Here is a 13599-nt window from a genome sequence, read left to right on the forward strand (position 1 = left end):
TAGCACGAAAGAAAATTTAGAAAAACCAAACATTAAAAAAGGACTTTCAAAAGTAAGACTGATGTAGCTCCATGGAGTTAAAGGCTTATAAAACAGCAGGAATCAGGGACGCTTTCTCTGGTTTTCTTTTCTAACACAATACAAATTAAATACAGTCAAATTACTGCTCCTGTCAATCAAAACCAAGGGGGCCCTTCTTCCTAGCATCATTCCTTACCTTAAATGTTTTAAGAAATTGCTAAAACTTCTTTGTTTAACTTTGATTTTTTTTTAACTTATTTTTAGAGGTCAAATAAAATGAACTCCACGGTGAAAGACTTGGAATCCTAAACATTCCTTTTGTCGAAAGAAAGTATCAACTTGCTCTTTTAATGCCCTAGTAACCCTGTGATTTTACAGCTAATGGTGCCATCTATCCTACAATGCTCTTACTGTCCTCAAAACGATTCAAACGTATTCAGAGATATGTTCATGTTTATACCTTGGGTTTAATCTACAATCATCAATTTCAGCATGTTTCCTAATATATTGTCCCAACATAATTTTACCGGGGCTACTTAACAAACATTGTTTGCTGGTCAGTTCGATTCTTTGCTTCATTTGCAGTAGTATATAGAGCAATATAGGTTTTATGAAGGGCCGCTGAGCACAACACAGGCTAAGGGTAGGATGCTCTGTGGAGTCTAAAGAGATACTCAGAAGGAATTAAAAAATGACTCTCAGATGAGGCTAGTAGAGTCTGACTCTCAGGGCTTGTCTACCATTCTCATGCTTCCAATGTATATTGGATCTCCCTCCTTTTCAGTCGATGCCTAAGATGATCAAAGGCTTTTAATACGAGCTTCTACTACGACACTCCCCATCTTCAGAGTCTTCTGTACCTTCATCCTTCTGTCTGTGGAGTGAAGGTAAAACTGTACCTACCCACTTCTGTGCCTCCTCCCCAACCTTGCCCTAGTTATTCTTTTTCTCACTTGTCTCTTCAATCATTCCCATTCCCTTGGATTCTTCTCTATGCCCTTCAAACATGTTCTTTCGCCCTCTCCTAAAGACAAGGGGAAGCAAAGCTGACTTTGCCCATTACTCCCTCATTTTAGTGTCTTATCTTCTTCCTCACTGTCTCCCTAAACAATAGATTGGTCACAGAAAGGAAGTTGAATTGGAGGACAGAGAGGGAGGTAGCAGAATAGATGTCATATTTTTACAGTCTGTTTTGGGAAAAATAAACATGAGTTGAAATGCATACTGATCTTGGGGACATTTCTTTCCATTAGGAAGAAGAAAGTTGAACTATGGGAAGGAAAACTGCTGAACCAGTCTTCCAGGCACGAGAGAGGAGTTATCTCTGGCTAAACTAAAACCAAATAAACTGGAGTTTTGGGAAGATGGGGTTGACAAAACCTGTAAATATTCAGATTGCCCAAATCTGTGTCTAAACCTTTTTTGTTTTTTACTCTACTTCCCTCATCAGCTGTGAAATGTATACCCTTAAGGCTATAACTATTATCTGACTTATGTCCTAAATTCTTTTCTAGGCTGCAATTCTGCATTCTCAACTGATCACCAGATGTATTAGCCAACATATACCATCATCAGCTCAAATTCAACATTCTCAAACCAAATTTCTCAATTTTTTTTGCAAGCCACTCATGATTCTTGACTTTCCTATTTTTGTTAAACACAGTACTGCTCCTCCAAGTCTAAAAGCTTAGTATTATATTTGATTCACTTAACTTAATCTATTGCCAAGTCCTATAGATTTCATTTTCCACAAAATCCCTTGAATCTATGGCCATCTTTTCATGTTTCTTGCACCCTTGTTCCTGGATAACTGGAATAATCTACAAGCCTCTGTTGGTCTTACCTCTTCTACTCCATCCTACATAATTTTGTCAGATTAATTTTTCTAAAGCACATTGTTGAGCATATCATTCCTCAACTGAAAGAATTTCAGGGGCCCATTTTGTAATCTACAATGAAAAAGTTGCCATAGACAACAATCTTCAATAGATGTATTTGGTGAAAGGTTGCTGGGTATCAGGTCAACATACCTTGACCTCCTGATCAACCATGTACTTCTTGATATAATGAACTAAGAATTATACTATAAATTTATTACAGATTTTCCTAAAAATTCAGCCAAACCTACTCAATCTTCTGAATGTAACCCGTAGTTTAAATAAAATAGAGAACATAGGGGAACAAGTTAAATAATACCAAAGGAAATAATTAGACAAATCCAGAATGTGGGACACTCTAAATATAGAGTAAATGTCCTAGAAAAACTGATTTCATGGAACAATAAGGGGAAGGAAGACCACTATAGAATAAGAAAGACTGAAGAGTTTTAATAATTAAATGCCAAGTGCAGGCTTTGGGTCTTGGTTCTAGCAAAACATCTGTAAAAAGACATTTTTTAGACTATTGGTGAAATGTAAATACGGACTGGGTATTGATATGAAGAAATCATTGTTAATTTTATTAGGGTTGATGATAAAACGGTGGTTATGTTTTCCAAAGCCTCTGTCAGTTCGAGATTCATATTTCAGTATTTGTAAACATAACGATATAATATCTAAGCTTCGCTTCCAGCAAAAACTAAACAAAACAAAATAAATGAGAGGAAAGGGATTCATAAAAGTAAGATTAGCAACTGATGTTTCTTGAAGCTCGGTGATAGGTCTAGGTCAATTTATGATACTATTTTCTCCTCCTTTTGAGAATCTTTGAACATTCCCATAGTAGTTAAATAATTTAAAAATTTATTTTAAAATGCTCTTCCAATTCATGCCAAATAAAGCATTAACTTCTGCCTGTGACCAAAGCCTTCTATAACCTGCTCCTAATTTTCCTTTTCTGCCTTATCTTCCCCAGTTCTCTACAAGGAGCCTCTTCTCCAGCCTGTCTTCAATATCATCTATTCTCAGAATGACCTTCTCTCTATCTTTACTTATGTCTTTCTTCCTTCTCGTGAATAAACATTATCAATTGTCATTTTGCTTGGAATAGTTAAAGCATACCTTTCTTTTCTTTTTCTTTTTTTTTTTTTTTTTGAGATGGAGTCTCACTCTATCGCCCAGGCTAGAGTGCAGTGGCGTGATCTTGGCTCACTGCAACATCTGCCTCCTGGGTTCAGACAATTCTCTGCCTCAACCTCCCGAGTAGCTAGGATTACAGATGCCCACCACCACACCTGGATAATTTTTTGTATTTTCAGTAGAGATGGGATTTCACTATCTTGGCCAGGCTGATCTTGAATTCCTGACCTTGTGATCCACCCGCTTCCACGTCCCAAAGTGCTGGGATTACAGGCATGAGCCACTGCACCAGGCTGTGGATACCTTTCTTAAACCTCTTACCAGGAAGCCTGAGCTATGAAGCTACTTGGAAAAAAAAAATAGAATTTTGAGTTTCTGGAAGAAAATTTTGCCCTTGCAGTACAGTCCCATCTCCACCTCTCCCATAAGCTCACGATCTCTATAGCCATCACTGATGACTCATATCCATGACCTCGCTTCCCAAAGCATTACCAGACTACCCTTTGAATATGTCCTTTCCTTATTTCTGAACTCCTAAAACACTTGTGTCACTCTTATGAAACTTAGCTCACCCTGCTGGGAATAAGATTTGTTTCTTAATAAAATACTAGGGCCCTTGAGGGTAGGAAAAGAGGTACGTGGGGAAACATAACAAACACTGACTTTGGAAGCTTTAATATATACTACCACATGACCTTTGGCAGATGATTTAACCTCCCTGAACCTCAGTTTCCACATCTGTAACCTAGAGCAAAGAATAATTACCTCATATGCAAGTTGTAGAAAGTAATTAAAAGAATGTAGGGTTTTCTGTAAATATTACTTTCACTCCCTTCCTCTCAAATGTGTAGCTTTGTGCCTTATACATGGTAAATATCCAATAAATACATTAGCATATTTTCTGCAACAAAGGCCTTTAACAAGACATCAGGACCAAAATTAGTATTTTCTAAATAGCCTGATAGCAATAAAAAAGACACAGATATCTGTGTACTCAACATGTTTCCAATGAGTGCTTATGAGGATAGAGTTCAACCAGAAATTGTGCTTTTTAGGGTGACTACAATTTCTCATGTGTTGACTCATGACACTAGGTAAGAAGAGTTAATAGAAGAATAAAAACTTTGCACAGTCTCCTGGAGAGGAAATGAACAGTATTCAATGAAATGTTTTTCTCACATTTCAAACACAGGCAGACATCTTTGGCTCCTGTTTCCCTCCTCCCTGTGACTTCAAAGTTTTAGAAAGAGTATTCTGTTTTCACTCTTCCCACATTTTCAATACCGAGTCATTCCTTAAACAATGGCAAATGCTGCACTGAAAACCACCAGGCTACCGAAGTTACTGAAAAATTTTCTACTTGCAAACCCAGTAACAACATTTCACATTCCCCATTCCTTCCTTAGCTTCATCGGCAACACTCTTCTCTGGGTCTTTGACTAATGGGGCTTTCTCACTTTCCTTCCCTGGACCTTTCCCTCTTCTGCAATTCATAATTAACCCTATCCTCATTTCTGTCTTTTCTTCCCCTCTACACACTCTCTGGGGATCCCCTTTATTTCCACAGTGTCAGCTACTACTTGTCCACTCTATCCCACTGTGGTCTCTCTCCAGGACTCTGCCTACTGACCACTCTACTTCTGCTCCTGGATGTGCTATTCTCATCTCAGATCATTATGTTCACCACAAAGACTTGGTAGTTTTCTTCTGAGTAAACCGCATGCACTTTATTCAGGGTCCTGCTGGCCCAAATTGGGACTGGATCAGTTAGAGGAGGCTTCGATCCAGATGAAGCTCCCTGCCAGACTCCTAGTTAGGCAAGTGGAGCAGAAGGTGGATTTCAAACTGTGCCTGCCCCTTGGCTCAGCTGCTTTGTGCAGTGCACAGTGTGCATAAATGTCAATGGTAGTGCTGAGCTTATTGCAACGAGTAATGTTTCCTTCGCAAATAAAAAGTTCTACTATGTTTATTTTTTTTCAAATAGCTCCATAGCTTAGGTTGCCAGGTAAGAGGTTTCAAGGAAGGCGTGCTGTAACTCTTCTAAGCAAAATGATAATTGATATTGACTTGACTATATCAATTATGGATACATCAGCTTTGACTTGTTTTCAATTCTGCGTATTTTTATTAAAATACAATTTACTAATTTTGAATTACTATGATCAATTCTGCCTGATTTAAGAGTTCCAATAATTAGCACTGGATATACTGATCATTTGGAGAGACAAAAAACAAACCTTAAAGTGTACAGGCTAACATTAACTTGGTGAAAGATTAGACTCTTCTACACTCACTGTGCTAACAAGATTTAAGCATGCCCTACCCAAAAGAAAGAAAACAGAACAAAATGTTTCTGGAACTCTTTTTCTAACTACTATCATATAGCATTCCTCATTTTAATCTCTTACTATCCAAAAAATAAGTATATATTTAAAATGTGGTGTCAGTTGAAATGTCTGAAGATGTTCAGAGAGAAAATAAAATTAGCCTATCAAGAATTTTGGTTAGGATATAAAAATTGCCAAATAGGCCGGGCGCAGTGGCTTACGCCTATAATCCCAGCACTCTGGGAGGCCAAGGCGGATGGATCACTTGGGGTCAGGAGTTTGAGACCAGCCTGGACAACATGGTGAAACCCGTGCCTACTAAAAATACCAAAACTAGCCAGGTGTAGTGGTGGGGCTGTAATCCCAGCTACTCAGAAGGCTGAGACAGGAGAATCGCTTGAACCCAGGAGGCGGAGGTTGCAGTGAGCTGAGATCACGCCATTGCACTCTAGCCTGAGCAACAAGAGCAAAACTCCATCTCAAAAAAAAAAAAAAAAAATGATTTCAAACAAAAGAATCCATAAAAATATATATGTGAAGTTATATCTACAGAAATAATATACATCACAAAATTTATAAATAAAATTTTTAAAGTTTGAAATATTTCAAAGTGAATTAATCTTATTTCACTGAAGAACATTTTGAACTAAAACTCTTTGCTCTCTTTAAAGAAAATTATACACACCGTGTGCACATAAATGCTTATTTTACATAGAGGGTCCTATGCTATAACCATATCTAACAGTGATCGTTGCTCCATGTATTTCTTAACTTTAATATTGAATTATTTATCCCAAAAATCTATACATTTTGAGGTTATTATCATATTAAGTGCTTATCCAGCAAGTAAAGTACCAGCTCTAAGGGCAATATCAAGTCATTATGGCTCTATCTCAGTATGAGTGCTTATGTGAGAAAGTATATATGTGGGTGCTTACATGTGCATAAATATGCCTTTACTAATAACAGTTATATATGTGTGCCAATACACTGTTTTAAGTGCTTCATTAGGTCATGTATTAAGTTAAACGAACTATTTTCATTTTGCATTGAAAAACTGGAGGAAAAAAGTTAACTTGTCCAAAGTCATGCAGCTCATAAGTGGTAGACCACAACTTAAACCCAGGTACCTACCCCTGGAGCCCACACCCTTCACCCTGTATGTGTTTCATATGCTATTGTACTAATAGACTGCTAAAAGCTGATATTTTCAGTAGGCTCAGAATTTCATCATCAAATGCATATAAAATTATCATTAAATCTGAATGATTAAATATATACATTTATTTAACAGAAATTTATTGTGCATTTTCTATAGATCAGTATTGTATAAAGATGCAATAATGAGTAAATTCAGGGAGTGATAACAGCTTCCACAGATGCAAAACATTGTTGGACTAAGTTAATTGTTCATGAAATGCTACGTGTTATTCACCTTTATTCAGGCAGAATTGAGAGGAATATATTTGATAGAAAACATAGCATAAAGTAGGCAATAGAAATTCTTCAGCTAATTTCAGTGAGAAAAATTCTAAGATAAAAGTAAACTCTGAGATGATACTATACCATTTAAATACACAAATGATCACGTAAAAATAATGAAATATGGATTATAGTAAAATAAGTAAGCCATTATACCATATGTACTCTTAAAGACATAAACTATCTAGAGTACAATGGAGTTTTTCATATCATATTAACCATCTACTTCATAAAATATCAAAAACTCTAATATAGTAAGACTTTTATTATCATTCTCTTTATAATGTAACCACCACATAAAATACAGATAACAGAGAATGATAATACTTTGCAAGTCTAGCATGATTTCTTTGGGATAGACTACATTCTTAGCTTAATATGACAGTTCTATTGTGTAGGGAGCAAAATATTTTCTGCACACACATGCACACATATGCATGCAAAGGCACATGCTTTTTGAATTTCTTGGAGAATGTATATTTACTCCCACCCTCTGCCCCCAAGTCAGGCTATATGATCTGAAAAGGGCTGGATTGGAACACAAACATGAAATATGGGAATTTCTAAAGTGTTAGGTTAGAAGGAGCTTAGTATATAATTAAAAACGTATGAATAGAAAGTTAAATGCTGCCCCAAATACAATATTTTATTCAGGAATAATTTCTTTACAAGGCACACACAGCTTGAGTTTTCTAAATTTTAGTACAATACTGTGAAATGAAATGAATGATTAGAATACACACACAGAAGGAAGCAAAGAAACATTTGGGGGAAAAGGCAAAGTGACATCCTCCACTTCTTTTCAAGAGCATCTGAAAAAGTACAAATGGCAGCCTCAAGTCTCTGTGTGCAGTTGTCTGATGGTATTTGCTTGTGGTTTCTCTTACATTTTTTTCTCACTGAGTAATACAGAATTACAACATGCATAACACTTTAGTCCTCCAAATTCCTAAGGGAATTATATCTCCTTTATGTTCATGCAACTCTGAAAGAGAGTTATGAGGCTTTGAAACTAACAATTTTATGCAAAAGAAATGGCCTTAGAATGGAAGGCCATTAATACAATGTCCCACTATTTCACTATCCTCTGTTGAAGATACTGATGGGGTTATTTGGGCCAAAGTCATGGTCAATATATCTTTGTAAAGAATACAGGATAGAATCCTGAGAAAGTTTTAAAATATGACTAGTTTCTACAATTTTTATCAAAGTCTTTATTAGTGGAAGAATATTGATATCTAAGCAATATGGGGTTGTACACAACCACCATGAACTACTTTCTATGACAGTCCCAAGAAAGCCAAGCCTCGGACCCCACAAATAGTTACAAAATGAAATAGCATATCATAAGTATGGCCCTGGGTTAGTACTGCTTATTTTCACCACAGATTAAATATCGATATAAATAAACTACTATAATGAAGGAAACAAAGGTATCCATCTCCAAACCATGTGGAAGCAACTTAATTGAAACTGTTAAATGTTCAGTAAAGTCTCAGGCCTTAACTTCAGAGATGTTCTGGGAGGAGGGCGCCCAAGATGGCTGAATAGGAACAGCTCCAGCCTCCGGCTCCCAGCATGAGCGACAAAGAAGACAGGTGATTTCTGCATTTTCAACTGAGATACTGGATTCATCTCACTGGGGCGTGTCAGACAGTCAGTGCTGGTCAGTGGGTGCAGCCTGACAAGCGAGAGCTGAAGCAGGGCGAGGGATTGCCTCACCTGGGAAGTGCAAGGGGGAAGGGAATTCCTTTTCCTAGCCAAGAGAAACTGAGACACACAACACCTGGAAAATCGGGTAACTCCCACCCTAATACTGCGCTTTACCAAGGGTCTTAGCAAATGGCACATCAGGAGGTTATATCCCACACCTGGCCCGGAGGGTCCCACATCCACGAAGCCTCCCTCATTGCTAGCACAGCAGTCTGAGATCTAACTGCAAGGCCGCAGTGAGGCTGGGGGAGGGGTGCCCACCATTGCTGAGGCTTAAATAGGTAAACAAGGCCTCCAGGAAGCTCTAATTGGGTGGAGCCCACTGCAGCTCAAGGAGGTCTGCCTGCCTCTGTAGACTCCACATCTGCAGACAGGGCATAGCTAAACAAAAAGCAGCAGAAACCTCTGCAGATGTAAATGTCCTTGTCTGACAGCTTTGAAGACAGCAGTGGTTCTCCCAGCATGGAGGTTGAGATCTGAGAACAGATAGACTGCCTGCTCAAGTGGGTCCCTGACCCCTGAGTAGCCTAACTGGGAGACATCCCCCACTAGGTGCAGACTGACACCTCACACCTCACACGGCTGGGTACACCTCTGAGACGAAGCTTCCAGAGCGAGAATTGGAGAGCAACACTCGCTGTTCAGCAATATTCTATCTTCTGCAGCCTCCATTGCTGATACCCAGGCAAATAGGGTTTGCAGTGGACCTTAAGCAAACTCCAACAGACCTACAGCTGAGGATCCTGATTGTTAGAAGGAAAACTAATAAACAGAAAGGACACCTACACCAGAACCCCATCATTTCATCACTATCATCAAAGACCAAAGGCAGATAAAACCACAAAGATGGGGAAAAAGCAGTGCAGAAAAGTTGGAAATTCAAAAAAATCAGAGCGCATCTCCCCCTTCAAAGGAACGCAGCTCATTGCCAGCAACGGAACAAAGCTGGACAGAGAATGACTTTGACGAGTTGAGAGAAGAAGGCTTCAGTCGATCAAATTTCTCAGAGCTAAAGGAGGAACTGCATACCCAGTGCAAAGAAGCTAAAAACCTTGAAAAAAGAATGGAAGAATGGATAACTAGAATAATCAATGCAGAGAAGACCATAAACGAACTGATAGAGGTGAAAACCATGACACGAGAACTATGTGACAAATGCACAAGCTTCACTAACTGACTCGATCAACTGGAAGAAAGAGTATCAGTGATTGAAGACCAAATGAATGAAAAGAAGCGAGAAGTGTAGAGAAAAAAGAGTAAAAAGAAATGAACAAAGCCACTAAGAAATATGGGACTATGTGAAAAGACCAAATCTATGTCTGATTGGTGTGCCTGAAAGTGACAGGGAAAATGAAACCAAGTTGGAAAACACTCTGCAGGATATCATCCAGGAGAACTTCCCCGACCTAGTAAGGCAGGCCAACATTCAAATTCAAGAAATACAAAGAACACCACAAAGATACTCCTGGAGAAGAGCAACTCCAAGACACGTAATTATCAGATTCACCAAAGTTGAAATGAAGGAAAAAATGTTAAGGGCAGCCAGAGAGAAAGGTCGGGTTACACACAGAGGGAAGCTCATCAGACTAACAGCATATCTCTCGGCAGAAACTCTACAAGCCAGAAGAGAGGGGGCACCAATATTCAACATTCTTAAAGAAAAGAATTTTCAACCCAGAATTTCATATCCAGCCAAACTAAGTTTCATAAGTGAAGGAGAAATAAAATCCTTTACAGACAAGCAAATGCTTAGAGATTGTGTCACCACCAGGCCTGCCCAACAAGAGATCCTGAAGGAAGCACTAAACACGGAAAGGAACAACCGGTACCAGCCACTGGAAACATGCCAAAACATAAAGACCATCAAGGCTAGGAAGAAACTGCATCAACTAATGAGCAAAATAACCAGCTAATATCATAATGACAGGATCAAATTCACACATAACAATATTAACCTTAAATGTAAATGGAATAAATGGCCCAATTAAAAGACACAGACTGGCAAATTGGATAAAGAGTCAAGACCCATCAGTTTGCTGTATTCAGGAGACCCATCTCACATATAGGCTCAAAATAAAGGGATGGAGGAAGATCTACCAAGCAAATGGAAAACAAAAAAAAGCAGGAGTTGCAATCCTAGTCTCTGATAAAACAGACTTTAAACCATCAAAGATCAAAAGAGACAAAGAAGGCCATTACATAATGGTAAAGGGATTAATGCAACAAGAAGAGCTAACTTCCTAAACATATATGCACCCAATACAAGAGCACCCAGATTCATAAAGCATGTCCTTATAGAACTACAAAGAGACTTAGACTCCCACACAATAGTAATGGGAGACTTTAACACCACACTGTCAACATTAGACAGATGGATGAGACAGAAAGTTAACAAGGATATCCAGGATCTGATCTCAGCTCCAGTTCAAGCAGCCCTAATAGACATCTACAGAACTCTCCACCCCAAATCAACAGAATATACATTCTTCTCAGTACCACACTGCACTTATTCTAAAATTAACCACATAATTGGTATTAAAACACTACTTAGCAAATGTAAAACAACAGAAATCACAACAAACTGTCTCTCAGACCACAGTGCAATCAAATTAAAACTCAGGACTAAGAAACTCACTCAAAACCGCAGAACTACATCAAAACTGAACAACCTGCTCCTGAATGACTACTGGGTAAACAATGAAATGAAGGCAGAAATAAAGATGTTCCTTGAAACCAATGAGAACAAAGTCACAATGTATCAGAATCTCTGATACACATTTAAAGCAGTGTGTAGAGGGAAATTTACAGCATTAAATGTCCACAAGAGAAAGCAGGAAAGATCTAAAATCGACACCCTAACATCACAATTAAAAGAACTAGAGAAGCAAGAGCAAACAAATTCAAAAGCTACCAGAAGGCAAGGAATAACTAAGATCAGAGCAGAACGGAAGGAGATAGAGACACAAAAAAACCCTTAAAAAAAAAATCAATGAATCCAGGAGCTGTTTTTTTGAAAAGACCAACAAAACAGATAGACCACTAGCAAGAATAATAAAGAAGAAAAGAGAGAAGAATCAAATAGATGCAATAAAAAATGATAAAGGGGATATCACCACCAATCCCACAGAAATACAAACTACCATCAGAGAATACTGTAAACACCTCTATGCAAATAAACTAGAAAATCTAGTAGACATGGATAAATTCCTGGACAAACACACCCTCCCAAGACTAAAACAGGAAGATGTTGAATCTCTGAATAGACCAATAACAGGTTCTGAAATTGAGGCAATAATTAATAGCCTACCAACCAAAAAAAGGCCAGGACCAGACGGATTCACAGCCGAATTCTACCAGAGGTACAAAGAGGAGCTGGTGCCATTCCATCTGAAACTATTTCAATCAATAGAAAAAGAGGGAATCCTAACTCATTTTATGAGGCTAACATCATCCTGATACCAAAACGTGGTAGAGATACAACAAAAAAAGAGAATTTTAGGCCAATATACCTGATGAACATCAATGCAAAGGTCTTCAATAAAATACTGGCAAACCGAATTTACCAGCATATCAAAAAGCTTATCCACCATCAGGGATGATCAAGTCAGCTTCATCCCTGGGATGCAAGACTTGTTCAACATACACAAATCAATAAACGTAATCCACCAAGTACACAGAATCAATGACAAAAACTACATGATTATCTCAATAGATGCAGAAAATACATGCAGAAAACTACGATTATCTCAATAGATGCGGAAAAGCCCTTCATGCTAAAAACTCTCAATAAACTAGGTATTGATGGAATGTATCTCAAAATAATAAGAGATATTTATGACAAACCCACAGGCAATATCATACTGAATTGGCAAAAACTGGAAGCATTCCCTCTGAAAACTGGCACAAGACAGGAATGCCCTCTCTCACCACTCCTATTCAACATAGTATTGGAAGTACTGTCCAGGGCAATCAGTCAAGAGAAAGAAATAAAGGGTACTGAATTAGGAAAAGAGGAAGTCAAATTGTTTCTGTTTGCAGATGACATGATTGTATATTTAGAAAACCCCATCATCTCAGCCCCAAATCTCTTTAAGCTGATAAGCAACTTCGGCAAAGTCTCAGGATACAAAATTAATGTGCAAAAATCACAAACATTCCTATACACCAATAATAGACAAGCAGAGAGCCAAATCATGAGTGAACTCCCATTCACAATTGCTACAAAGAGGATAAAATACCTAGGAATCCAACTTACAAGGGATGTGAAGAACCTCTTCAAGGAGAACTACAAACCACTGTTCAATGAAATAAAAGATAACACAAACAAATGGAAAAACATTCCATGCTCATGGATAGGAAGAAGCAATATCATGAAAATGGCCATCCTGCCCAAGGTAATTTATAGATTCAATGCTACCTCCATCAGGCTACCAATAACTTTCTTCACATAATTGGAAAAAACTACTTTAAAGTTCATATGGAACCAAAAAAGAGCCTGCATTGCCAAGACAATCCTAAGCAAAAAGAACAAAGCTGGGGGCATCATGCTACCTGACTTCAAACTATACTACAAGGCTACAGTAACCAAAACAGCATGGTAGTGGTACCAAAACAGAGATATAGACCAATAGAACAGAATAGAGCTCTCGGAAATATTACCACACATCTACAACCATCTGATCTTTGACAAACCTGACACACACAGCAATGGGGAAAGGATTCCCTATTTAATAAATGGTGCTGGGAAAACTGGCTAGCCATATGGAGAAAGTTGAAACTGGATCCCTTCTTTAACCATATACAAAAATTAACTCGAGATGGATTAAAGACTTAAATGTAAGACCTAACACCATAAAAACGCCAGAAGAAAACCTAGGCAATACCATTCAGGACATACTCATGGGCAAAAACTTCATGACTAAAACACCAAAAGCAGTGGCAACAAAAGCCAAAATTCACAAATGGGATCTAATTCAACTAAAGAGCTTCTGCACAGGAAAAGAAACTATCATCTGAGTGAACAGGTAACCTAAAGAATG

At 38.1% G+C, this 13599-nt stretch overlaps 1 protein-coding gene across 2 annotated transcripts in view; it reads right to left on the reverse strand.

The window, feature by feature from the left end:
• COL25A1 (collagen type XXV alpha 1 chain) overlaps positions 1-13599 on the reverse strand; it is a 512691-nt gene that overhangs the window by 185049 nt on the left and 314043 nt on the right. The window lies entirely within an intron of this gene.

The sequence above is a fragment of the Chlorocebus sabaeus genome, chromosome 7 (genome assembly GCF_047675955.1).
Source record: "Chlorocebus sabaeus isolate Y175 chromosome 7, mChlSab1.0.hap1, whole genome shotgun sequence".
NCBI classification, from domain to species: Eukaryota; Metazoa; Chordata; class Mammalia; order Primates; family Cercopithecidae; genus Chlorocebus; species Chlorocebus sabaeus.